Consider the following 12,103-nt stretch of genomic DNA (forward strand, 5'->3'; position numbering starts at 1 on the left):
CCTGCAGACCGTCTTTTCCGTCCTCAGGCCTCGCCCCGCGCCCTCTTTCTCCTGCCCTGGTCCCCCTCCTGCGGATTCAAGGCCAGGGTTTGGGACGAGAGGGCCGTCAGCGGCTTCTCTGCAGCCGGGGAGCTGAGGAGCTGGCAGGGCAACGCTGGGAGGCCCGGGCGCTCGGAGGCCACCGCCGAGACTCCGTGCACCCCGCACCCTGGCGCTGCTTTTGTGGGCGCCCCAGAGCAGCCCTGAAACCTGCAGCGCAGCGCCCGCGCCTGCGGACGGAAAAGTCGGAGCGCGGTGCCAGCTCCGGTCCCAGCCGGCGAGGCGCCCTGGTCCAGCCACCTCCGGCTCCCTAGCTCTGCCAGCCTGCGCCGACCTAGCGCGGGACGGAAGAGTGTACGGGGGCTGGGAGCTTCCGAAGAGGCCCGCCGAGAGGGGCTTCCCCCCCATCCCGAAGAGAACCCCTCCCGGAGCCTGGGCCCGGCGGCCTTTAATTACCAGCGGCGGCCAGGCTGCCCCCAGGGCGAGCGCGGGAGCCCCTCTAGCTGGGGCCCCGCAGCTGCACGTCCCCACCACACTCACATTTCGGGGCTCCTAGAGCCCCGGGATTGGGCGCACCAGGCCCCGCTCCCCCTGTTTGCGTCCCCGCCGCGTCTGGGCGCGGGGACACGCGGCGCGCCCGGCTTCCCTCCCGGCCCCGCGGCCAGTCCCCGGCGGCTGGAGGAGAGGCCGAGTGGGGCCCGCAGGGACCTCCGCGTCGGGCCTCCGAGGCCTCCGCGCTGGGTCTGCCCGTCTCCCCCACCCCGGCGGGGACCCGGAGAGGCCCGACCGCAGCCGCCCTCCGCTTAGCCGGCCGCCCGCGGCTCGCCGGGAGCAGCGCAACAAAGGGTGGCATCGCGGCGGCGCGGGCAGGGACCTCATTGGTTCAATATTAGCTTTTCATTCCAGTCTATTGTGCCCATCTGAGATAATATTGACTCTGAGGTGAGAGCCCACAGACGACAGAGCTTGTCTAACACTCCGCCGCAGGGCGCTCGAAGGGAAGGGAAGGGAACCAGAAATGGAAAGTTAAAGAGACTGCAAATAAAGGCCGCTCGCGCGGCGGCGCGCCCCGGGGCGGCGGACGGCACCGGCACCGGCAGCCGGGCGCTCTCCGCGGCGTGCGCCCGGGCCTCCGACCCGGGAACCGGGGCTCGGGAGAGGGTCTCCGGGTCCGCAGCCCGCTCTGAGGAGAGGCGCTGCGCCTTCCTATCGAAAACAGCCCCCCACTTAACACACACTCCCGTCTCCCAGACGATCGGTCTTGAGGTTCCGCTTCCAGGTAACTGGAGAGAAACTGGTGCCATACACACTGTTTCAGCTCGCCAGTGAGCCAACGTCGGCCTCAGAGATATTTCCCCCCTTTTAAAAGATGTACCTCTTTAGGGTAACTTCTCTGTCCGAGCGTTTCCCCTTTTTCTCCGGCATAAGCAAAGCAAAACACTCGCGGCAATTATCATTAAGCTTGCTTGACTTGGAAGTGCGCGGTTAATATCAAATTTCTAACTGTGCATTTTTGCTTTCCTTTGAATCGTCTCCTTGCGGCCCGTCCACGGGGTTCTTAGCTGCCTTTCTAACCGCAGCTGTAGAGGGCCTGTGAAACGTCAAGTCTTGCATGTAAAGATTCGTTTCAATTTCCAAATTGCCTCTAAATGCTTACATTGGAAAATGGCACTTGAAGTTGTCTTCCGTGTCTGAGACCGAACACTTAGGTTTACGCTCCGGGGAACAAGCGCCAAACGCTCAGGGCTTGCAGTGAACGCGGGGAAGGATGCCCCGGGGGTCTCCTTTAGGAAATTTGTGCCTCCCCCACCCCCCTCATGGGAGACTGACCTCTGTAAGAGATAATCTGTTAGCTCCATTACTCCAATAAGGAGCTAGCCGTTTGGAATCTTTATGTCCACCCCAGGACACGTGGGCGCGGGCGGAGGTGGGATGGCAAGGACTAGAGTAGTGCCACCAGCATCTGGGAACCGTCCTCTGCCTGTCTCCTTCTCAGGGTCCCTGTACTGAGCTGGGGCTCGGTGATCCCCAGCCCGTTGGATATTTCGGAGGAGGACAATCTTTTTAATATATGTGATCTATAATCTATTATGTATGGTCCGTTTGTATTATATACTATTTATATTATTTGCTATACATAATTATGTATTATATATTATACAATTTAACATATAACATGTATTGTATAGTTTCATCATATTACATGCTGTTTGACGTATATTTAACACCTAGTTCCTATATTACATTATTATATCACTTAGTAATGGATACTATGTTTAATTAATTATACATTATATATTGAATGCTGTATACAGTTTGGGTATATGTGTACATATAGACATGTTTGTTATATGCGTGTGTGTGCAAAAGTATTTGGAAGAGCCTTTAATCTCCCTAAAAGTATATATTTGATTGTTTAATGCAACGTTATAAAGTCCTGATGGAAACCACTTTGACAACAGCTCTGTCGTTATGACAAATATCCTGGTGTCCAGTTTTGGCTCCGGGGAAAGTCTGACGTGAGGGACAACAGGTTCCCCCTCTGGAAAGTGGTCTTGCAAATGCCCATTCCCTGGGGAGGGAGGAGACAACGTTCTGGACCAGGCGACTTCCTCCCTTTTCACTTGCGCTGTGGTGGCTGTTTTGGTTTTTGAGAGGCTGTTTAGAGGCTCCAGTGGCCCCTAAACTGATGTCATGAATTAAAAATGAATTTGGGGAGTGCAGCATATGCTCGGCCGAGGCGTCTGGGCGGGCAGCGGAGGCCTTTCCCGGGTTCTGGGCTCCAGACGCCAGACCCGCGGGCTGGGGCCTCGGCGCCCGGTGCGGACGCGCCGCAGCGCTCAGGTCTCCCGCCTCGGCAGGTCCCCGCTTCTACCGGCCGTCCGCTGGCCGCCGCCCTCCGGGCCTCGCGCTGGGAAAAGCTGTCCTGGGCTCGGACCGCCTGCGGATCAGGTGTTGCCGACTACAGTTCGCTTCTCCTCTCCGTTAAGAGCTAAAATTAGAGGGTAGTCGCCTGCTCGCGCCAGAAGGCAGGGGCGGTGCGGGGCAGGAGAAAAATAAAGTCGGGATCTCACGCGTCAGCACGTGTTCGCCCCTCTAAAAGGGAAGAGCCGCACAAGAGATCCAGTTTTGGGGGGGGGGGGTGGGAGGAAAAGGGAAAAGAAAAGATAATCCAAGTCAGGTATGGCCTAAGACAGCATCGGAAATGAGAAACGCCCTAACGTTACAGCGTGGTGAACAGGCACGGCCACTTCCACTTGTGAGGCCTGGGAGTCCGCAAGAGGGGCTGGGGTGGGGGGAGCAAGGAAGACCGAGGGAAGGGGGCAGAGGTTCAGAGACTGCCAGGATGCAGTGGGCTGTTTCTTAAAAATGACGCCGTCCCTCCCCCCCCCCCACCCCTCCCCCCCCATGGCTATCTGGTGGAACAGAACAGTGGAAGTTGGCAAAAACAAAAACAAAAAACCCACCTCACCAACAGACTTGGGATTTCCACTGCCAGCAGAACCCCGAGCTCTGCTAGACTGAGCCACCTCTGATCTGGGTCCAATCCCCAACCTTGGGGAAAGGTTTTTGCTGCACAAGTCAAAAGGAGTTGCGCGATGCCGGTGGGGCTCCTGGGATGAGCTGGGGGCCAGGAAGTGGGAGGAAGTCTTCGTGTTGCCAAAAATAAAGCAGCCGACCCTCCCCTTCCCCAGTGGTTGCAGTCTCCTGGCCGCTACATGGCTAGGTGTCTGAATGCGCACAGGATGCCAAGCCTTCCAGAGGAGAGGGGATCACAGTGCCCACCATTGGATGTGGATCTCCCCCAGATGGGCTTTGGCCCGTCTGGCACATCTGTAGTGTTTTCTCCATCCAGGTGATCCGTTTCGCCTATGCCCAATGCGGTGGAAAACTTTCTTCTCATTGTGTAAGCATGAGCGTTCCAGATTTCTACCCCTTGCTTCGAGCCCCGCTGATTCTGATTTAAGGGGCAGTTGCCCCGGTGTGCTGGGAACTAGATAGGGTCTATTTCATTGCTCATTCGCTGCCAGGGAATCTTACACGAGAGGCGGGCCACTTCTATCACTGATGGCCCCTGTGTGGATACTGCGCTGAGCATCTATTACAAGGCTCTACCTTAACTAGTCCTCCCAGAAATCCACTGAAGTGTTCAATCTATTCCCAGCTTCCAGATGCAAAAACCGAGACTCTGAAATAAAAGGACTCACCCAAGGTCTCTCTCTCTCTCTCTCTCTCTCTCTCACACACACACACACACACACACACACACATATGCAGCTGGGAAATGAAGGAGTCTGGAGTCTGGCCCAGGTCTGCCTGTCTCCAACTTGCCCTCCCTCCTCCGTCTCCTGTATCTATCAGGATGCTCCCCCTTTGCCCCAGCGAGGAAGCTGAGGAAGCCGCAGTGTGAGGAAAAAGCTAACACTGTGCTCTGAGTCTCCCCAAAAGTCAGCAACCACAGTGGACAGAGCCTAGATCCCACATTCTCTCCAGAGCATTTATTCCAGGTCCGGAAGAGACAAGACAGTGCTGGCACATGGGTAGCATGCGTGGATTACTGACAGCCGGCTCACACCTTGCTTCTGCCGCCTTCCCACACACCCAGGGAGGTGGATACTGCTGTTATTCCCCAGTTAGAGAGGCAGAAATGGGCTCGACTGGGTTGAACAACGTGTTCACTGTCCAGCCAGTTCACGCAGAGCCCTGGCACTGGCCCGGGCCAGCCTGTTCCGAGCCTCCCAGCTCTGCGCACCACATATGGGACCATTTAACCAACAGAGTCAGGCCTTGCATTCTGTTGTGAAATTGCTAGGTTGTTTTCTCTTTAAGCGTTCCTGCAAATATTATTTTGGGATTCAAAACTTTCTCTTCATTTATGCCTCTCTTCTACTCATTCTCTCTCCACGTGTGCACCCATCTGTGTAACGGGGACGTCAGGGAAACAGAACAAGGAGCCGCCCCTTATCTGTGTTCAAATGCTATTCGGAGATCGTAGTGTGCAGATTTGATCTGCAATTGTATAGTTTGCTCTGTAATTGTTTGCTTTATGCTCGTCCCTAAAACTCAAATGTGTCATCAAGAACTTAAAATTGAAAATGGGTGTATCTTTTTTCCATGATTTTAATGGAATTTTGAACCCTTGCTTTAGACAGTCTTTTCTATTTGCCAAGATCCAAGGGGAAGAGTCTGAGACAGAAGGAATCCTTTGGCCGAATGGTTCCATATCCAAAGCGTAATTGAGAATCCAGACAGGAAATGGCTCAAGGGGGTCTCTAACCTGGAGGTGATATACCAATTACCCAACCACCAGGAAGGGCCTTGCCAGGGAAAGGCATGAGCCCTCAGACAGCCAGGGCTGCACTTCTACACCCATCTGAACCTCACTTCTTTACTTTTCCGCAAGAGCCCTGTCCTTCCATGCCATGAAAAAGCTTATTGTCTTTATTATCTCATTGTTATAAAATTATATGTATATTTTCATACTAGACCAGAATGTGTAAAGAAGAAAGTAACAATCACTTGAATTTCCCCTAGCCAGAGGCCACCACTGTCAGACATTTGGGGATGTTAACTTCTGACACCTTGGAAAAGAAAAGAAATCGGATTATGTCTACCTGTGTTCATTATCGCTGTTCTAGTAAAGAAAGAAAGGAAAGAAACATGCTATGTAGTTCTGTTTATGTGACGTTCATAACAGGACATAGAAATCAGAACAGTGGTTGCCTCTGGCAGAGGGTTGGTTACAAAGGAGCCCAAGAGAACTTGGGAGGGTGCTAGAAATGTCCTCTACCGTGATTAGGGTAATGGTAGCACATGTATACAGTTGCCAACACTCGTTGAACTTAAGACCTGTGGATTTCACTATAAGTTTTTATACCTCAATAAAGAAAAAGAAAGTAAAGGAAGGATCTCGGGCAAATATAGCCAAAGACCAAGCTGGGGTGGGGGTGGGGGGGCGGTGAAGAAAAAAATAAATAAATAAAGCAAGCGATGCTCAGCTGAGACAAACCACGCGTGGTGCCCAGAGATTTACAGAGACGGAAACCAAGCTCGGCCCCATATACCAGCCTCTCCCAGCACCCCCTTTTTGCAAGTCTGCAGTTAAATCCGAGAAGACTGGATCATTAAAAGGGTAGTGCGATCTTAAGATCCTGTTGGGATCCACCACCTACTAGACTCTTCTTTGATGCTGTTACTCCTCCATGTTTGTAGTCCGGCCCTGCATTTCCTGCTCGGGGCGGGGGTCCCTTGGAGCATACCAAGAATCTGTGCCTGAGTCAGGAAGGAGGCTCGAGGGCCTCAAGTTTTGACTAGGTTATGTTCCAAAAGTTTCTTTCTTAATCACTGTCTAGGACTCAGAATGTTGTCCCTCACCGTGACAATGTTAAAAATGGTCAAGGTTTCAAGTTTCTCCCCCGCTCCCCCCTCCCCAGCCGCCGCCCCACCAAAATCTAGTAAATGCCTACTCATAAGATAAAGAATTTTAGGCTTGGTAGGAATATAAGTGTGTTGAATTATACTGGTTATGTGCCATGAATAGCAAAATCCTTCCCCCCCACCACCACCAGAAAAAGAAAAAATATATACCTGCTATCTGCCAGACACTGTGCTGGCATTTGGGATTCAAAAATGAAAAATCTCATGATATCTTCCCTCAAGCAGCTCACCTATATAGTGAAGAAAGACAATCTTGTATATAAATAAGTGTAGCAAGATCTTCTAGGTGTAGCAATACAGGTTGTCATAATTAAAGAAAACAGAAAAATAGAAGAGAATGCCAGTTGGCAGGGGAGAACACATTTTGAAGCAGGTTGAGTCGTTGGGGTAAGGAGTTAGTTGAAGCCCTGTAGAGAGACTCTAAGGTCCTGGGACACTTCAAAGGGCAGTGGTCCTAGATCTGATTCTACTTCAATATATATGTCCAGGGTGACTCAGTCGGTTGAGCGTCTGACCTCCGCTCAGCTCATGATCTCAGGGTTCATGAGTTTGAGCCCCATGTCGGGCTCTGTGCTAACAGCTCAGACCCTGGAGCCTACTTTGGATTCTGTGTCTCCCTCTCTCTCTGCCGCTCCCCAGCTCTCTCTCTGTCTCTCTCTCTCTCAAACATAAATAAAAACATTAAAAAAAAATTTTTAATGTATGTCTCCCCTTTCCATGGTAGAGCATGAAAGATCGACTTCTCTGTCACGTTTGGGGTTGGTTGGTTTTGACTTTCAAATTATTTGAAGGGAGTAGAGGTAGGCAATACTTATAATTCCAAAGAGAAAAACGAGAATTTAGGAGGTATGTAAACCTAGGAGAAGGATTTTCAGAGGTATATTTGACCTGGTAGTGAGGGAGGAAAAAGCATAACCCCCAATACTGGGGAAGAAAGAAAGGCTGTTCCCCATTCCATTCACTGGATGGTGAAGTTGGGTCACGATGGCTTGGTTGCTGTCTTGAAAGCAGAGTGGGTTAGTGGACTATCCCCTCAGAAGTATGGCACCACTGAAACTCACATATTTATAGTATTTTGGGATCATTTATTCATTCAAGCAATAGTGTGCATTTACCATTTATAAGGAAATTTGCAACTGACCTGCAATTAACAAGGTTTAAAGTGTTAGCGGATCATGATCCTTGCTCTTAAGGACTAGGTGGGGAACTAGATAACTATTATTGAATGTGTCCAGACATAAAATCCTCTATGTTTTCTCCTCCTGATGCCATTCTACCAGCAAGTTGGGGGTAATAACAATGCAGGATCCACTGACATCACACAATTGTTCTGAGGACAGATGTGATTAGGAAGTAAAAACGCCTTTGTGAAGTTCTGACATTAGGAAAGCATTAATTGTTAAAATGCCTTTCAATTGCTTGCTTGTCAGTTTTTCATTCAACAAATATTTATGGTGCACCTCTGCTGAGCAAACACTGTTAGGGGCCCTGGGGGCGCAGCAGTAAAGAAAACAGACAGAATCTCTGCCCTCATGGAGCTGACATTCCCCAGTAGGACAGTCTGTTGACATGAATTAAAAGATTCATCAGCCACATGAGAGAGGCAGAAAGCTTAAGCCTGAAAATATATATTCACTGAATATATATATATTCACTGTTTGGAATTTTGAAAAATTGGAAACAACCCTGTGTCCCTTATGGGGGGCTGGTAAAAAATTATGTTGTTTTCATTCTACAGAAAATCGTGTCACTCTTAAAAAGATGGGAGTAGCTGTCTATATGTAGTATTATGGGAAGATCTCCAAGACCTGCTAAAGGGAGATAAAGCAAGTTCCAGAACAATACATAATATGACCCCATTAATGTTTAAAATAAACACTTACCGGGGCACCTGGGTGGCTGAGCATCCGACTTCAGCCCAGGTCATGATCTCACGGTTCGGGTCCCGAGTTCCAGCCCCGCGTCAGGCTCTGTGCTGTGAGCGCAGAGCCTGCCTTGGATCCTCTGTCCTCCTCTCTCTCTGCCCCTCCCCTGCTCGCTCTATCTTAAAAATAAAATAAAATAATTTAAAAAAGTAAACAGCTGTTTGTTTCATTCACATGGTAGTATATAGTTATATGTATGTATTGAAATGAGCTCTTAGAGAAAAATTCTGGAAATACACAAGTGACAAGTGTGTTACCTCAAAGGAGCGAAAGGGCACTGGTGGGGGAATGATGCAGGCCGGGGTACATTTTCTGACTACAATGCATACTTCTTGCTTCATTTCTGACAAGGAGACCGCACTGGTATATCGCTTGTGTAATTAAACAAGGTGTATGCATGTGGGTACAATGGAGTAGTGGCAACATGATTATGGATGACAATTGTTGCTCTTTTAATCTCCTTTAATGTTGTTTTAATATGTCTATAGAGAGATATAGACACATAGATGAGACGATGCCAAAACATAAAAGGCGGAATTAAAACATGGTGCCCTGGCTCAGAAATGTTGCCTCTCCCCACCCCACCTGCAGTTTATAGTGAAACCTTTTTTAAGAGCATCATGGGATGTTGGATAAAAATCCTTGATCTCCCAGTTCTGAGGCACATGTAATTATTTCACAGGTAAGTAGCCTCAAGGATCTTTTCGATAGATATGACTTCATTATGAGAGCATTGTGCCTCTCCCAGCAGTAATTGCGCTTTGGCTGGAGCCAATGTGGGGGTTCTGGTATGTGCTGGGTGGTTCCCAATCAGGTTCTCCTGGCTTCCAACCCAAATCAAGTGAGCTGGCCTTCGCTTTGGCTGATCTCTGAAAACCAGCTCATTCAGGCTGGCCAAATCTCTTCCATTGCCTCTCTCTCTTTCTCTCTCTCTCTCTCCCTCTGGGACCTTGGGCAAGTCTTCTGGGTCTCCAATGGAAGGCGATGGACTGCATAGCCTATAACATCATTTACAGTCCTAAGCTTCTCGTTTCTACTGTGGCAAGTTGTTGCAATAGACCACCCGTGTTCACAGGCACCTGCCATGTGCTGAGAACACGCAGAAGCAGAGGAGCAAGGTCTCTGGTTTTAAGGGGCTGCTCATGGCAGAGTCATATTCTTGGGGAAGTTGAATCCAGTGAAACAGCTAGAAAGGTGGACTCCAAAGAGCTGTTGGGAGAACTCTCCTGCACTTCCCTCCAGCCTCTGGCTCTGAGCCTCTTGCATTAGGCTGGCCTCTGCTCCTCCAGCCCCTTTGTTCTGGAAGTAAGCTGGTTAGCGCCCCTAGCCATGAGGGATTGCTTCAGGTCCCAGAGACTGACCCCCCACTCATGTTACAGTAGGGAAAGAAGAGTCTCGGGGTGGGGACAGGGATAGCCTGGGGTCAGGGTGAGATCCAACAGACTGGAGTGGGAACCCAGGCCTTCACGGCCGATCTACTGACTCAGCAAACCTTTGTGGAGCATTTTGCTACAGGCCACGCACTGTGCTAGATTGCCAGAGCACAGGTGCGAAATCAGTGGCACTTGGGGCTTCCAGATCAAGCTCTAGTGATTAGAAGCTTTTCCCGGGGAGGACGATACCCTCCATTGGAGAACCTTCAGATCTGTGCCTTTCTTCGGGGCTCCCCAGGCAAGCAGCCCAACCAGCCTTAGCCACCAAGGAGCAAAAGGCTGCCAGAGGAGACCCAGTTCATCCTAGACGCTGGGTCGGGGGCTACGAGTCAGAAGTCCTCCTCAACTGTGCAGAAAGCTCCACAGTGCTCTCGGTCGAGGCCGATCTCCAGCAAGGGAAACTTGCTTCCACGGGCTGAGGGCGGGTGGGTGCTTTCCCAGAAGAGAAGCAGCCATGTGGCAGGAGTGGAGAATGAACGCCAAGCTGACCCAATGTCTCGTTCCCTTTCCACACCTTCCAGCTGTGTGACCAGGTCTGTGGCTCAGCCTCCTGAGTCTCTGTGGTCTCTTCTGGAAAATGGGAATAGTCACAGTCCCGCTGATTCTCTTCTCAGGAGGTGATTCCGTAGATCAAATGAGGTGATGGATGGAAAAGAATCATAAAGCGCTTTACAATACCAGCTGATGTCGTTAGACACTTGGAGGCCATGCGTCTTCCTGCTTTACCACCTCGACCTCTGCCACCCCACTGGTCCTCCTAGAACCCACAGACGCCCTCACAGGATGTCCCTTAGGAGGCAAGAGGGCCAGCTGGCGCTGGCACTGGCTGGGCGGTCCCATGACTACTGCGGGTTGAGGCCTCACCCTGAAACCCATTAGACCAATGCTGTGTATGCCCGACGGGTGGCAGCAAGTGACGTTTTCAGGGCACCTCAGGGGCCCCCTGGGGGAGGGGGTTCTTCCTCAGCAGGAAGAAGGAACTCTGGGGGCAGAGGAGGCCTGGGCATCAGGAGACCCAACGCCCCAGGTCCTGGTGTGCTGTCAGCCTTGGGGTCACCTCGCCTCTCTGGGCACGAGTGTCAGATGGGTGTTGTTTTTTTATTTTAAAAGTGACATGATCCTAAAACATGTAAATATCACAGAAGAGGCAAGTCAGGGAAGGCGCCTCCCCCACGCCACAATACTCAAATAGTTATGTATGCTCCTTAAACAATACACATAAATATTGGGATCGCAAAGAGCCCTGGTCTCTCGGACCTTCTTTCTATCACCGTGTTCGTAGGATGTCTCCTTCCTTCAACCAACGGCAGAGACTTGTAGCATCTTATCAGGCCATTTTGTATTATTTCCATAAGATAAACTCCCTGTCATGGAATTACAGGATCAAAGATATTTCAGCACATCCTCAATACATTGAGTGTTACCTTCCTTTTTAAACGTTTGAAAGCGATGACTGAGGATGTTATTTTCTCCTAATTTTAAGCTGCTCGTTAGTGAGGTTGAGTATCTTTTTTTTTTGTACGTTTAGCAGCTATATGCATTTCTTCTGCTGTAAAAATCTCGCTTGTGCCTTCCGATTTTTCTATTGGAATGATGGTCTTTTTCTTATTTATTTTTTTAATTTTTTAAAATGTTTATTCATTTTTGAGAGACACATAGAGACAGAGCGTGAATGGGGGAAGGGCAGAGAGAGAGGGAGACACAGAATCCGAAGCAGGATCCAGGCTCTGAGCTGTCAGCACAGAGCCCGACGTGGGGCTCGAACTCACCAACTGTGAGATTGTGACCTGAGCCGAAGTCAGATACCTAATCGACTGAGCCACCCAGACACCCTGGTCTTTTTCTTGTTTACAGCAGCACTTTATGCAGCAAAGCTCTTAATCCATTGCTTGTCCTACAAGTTATGTTATTTCCCTACTTTGTCATGTGTTTATAGTGTTCATGTCCCATACCAAAGACTTAAATATGTATGCAGGTAAAATTGTTAGTTTTTTTCCTTTATGGATTCGGAGGCTTATCTGTTTTTTTTTTTTTTTCAAGGTTTTTTTATTTATTTTTGGGACAGAGAGAGACAGAGCATGAACGGGGGAGGGGCAGAGAGAGAGGGAGACACAGAATCGGAAACAGGCTCCAGGCTCCGAGCCATCAGCCCAGAGCCTGATGCGGGGCTCAAACTCACGGACCGCGAGATCGTGACCTGGCTGAAGTCGGACGCTTAACCGACTGCGCCACCCAGGTGCCCCTTATCTGTTTTTAAGAAAGCCTTTT

The sequence above is a fragment of the Panthera onca genome, chromosome D2, assembly GCF_046562875.1.
Source record: "Panthera onca isolate mPanOnc1 chromosome D2, mPanOnc1 haplotype 2, whole genome shotgun sequence".
Lineage (NCBI taxonomy): Eukaryota > Metazoa > Chordata > Mammalia > Carnivora > Felidae > Panthera > Panthera onca.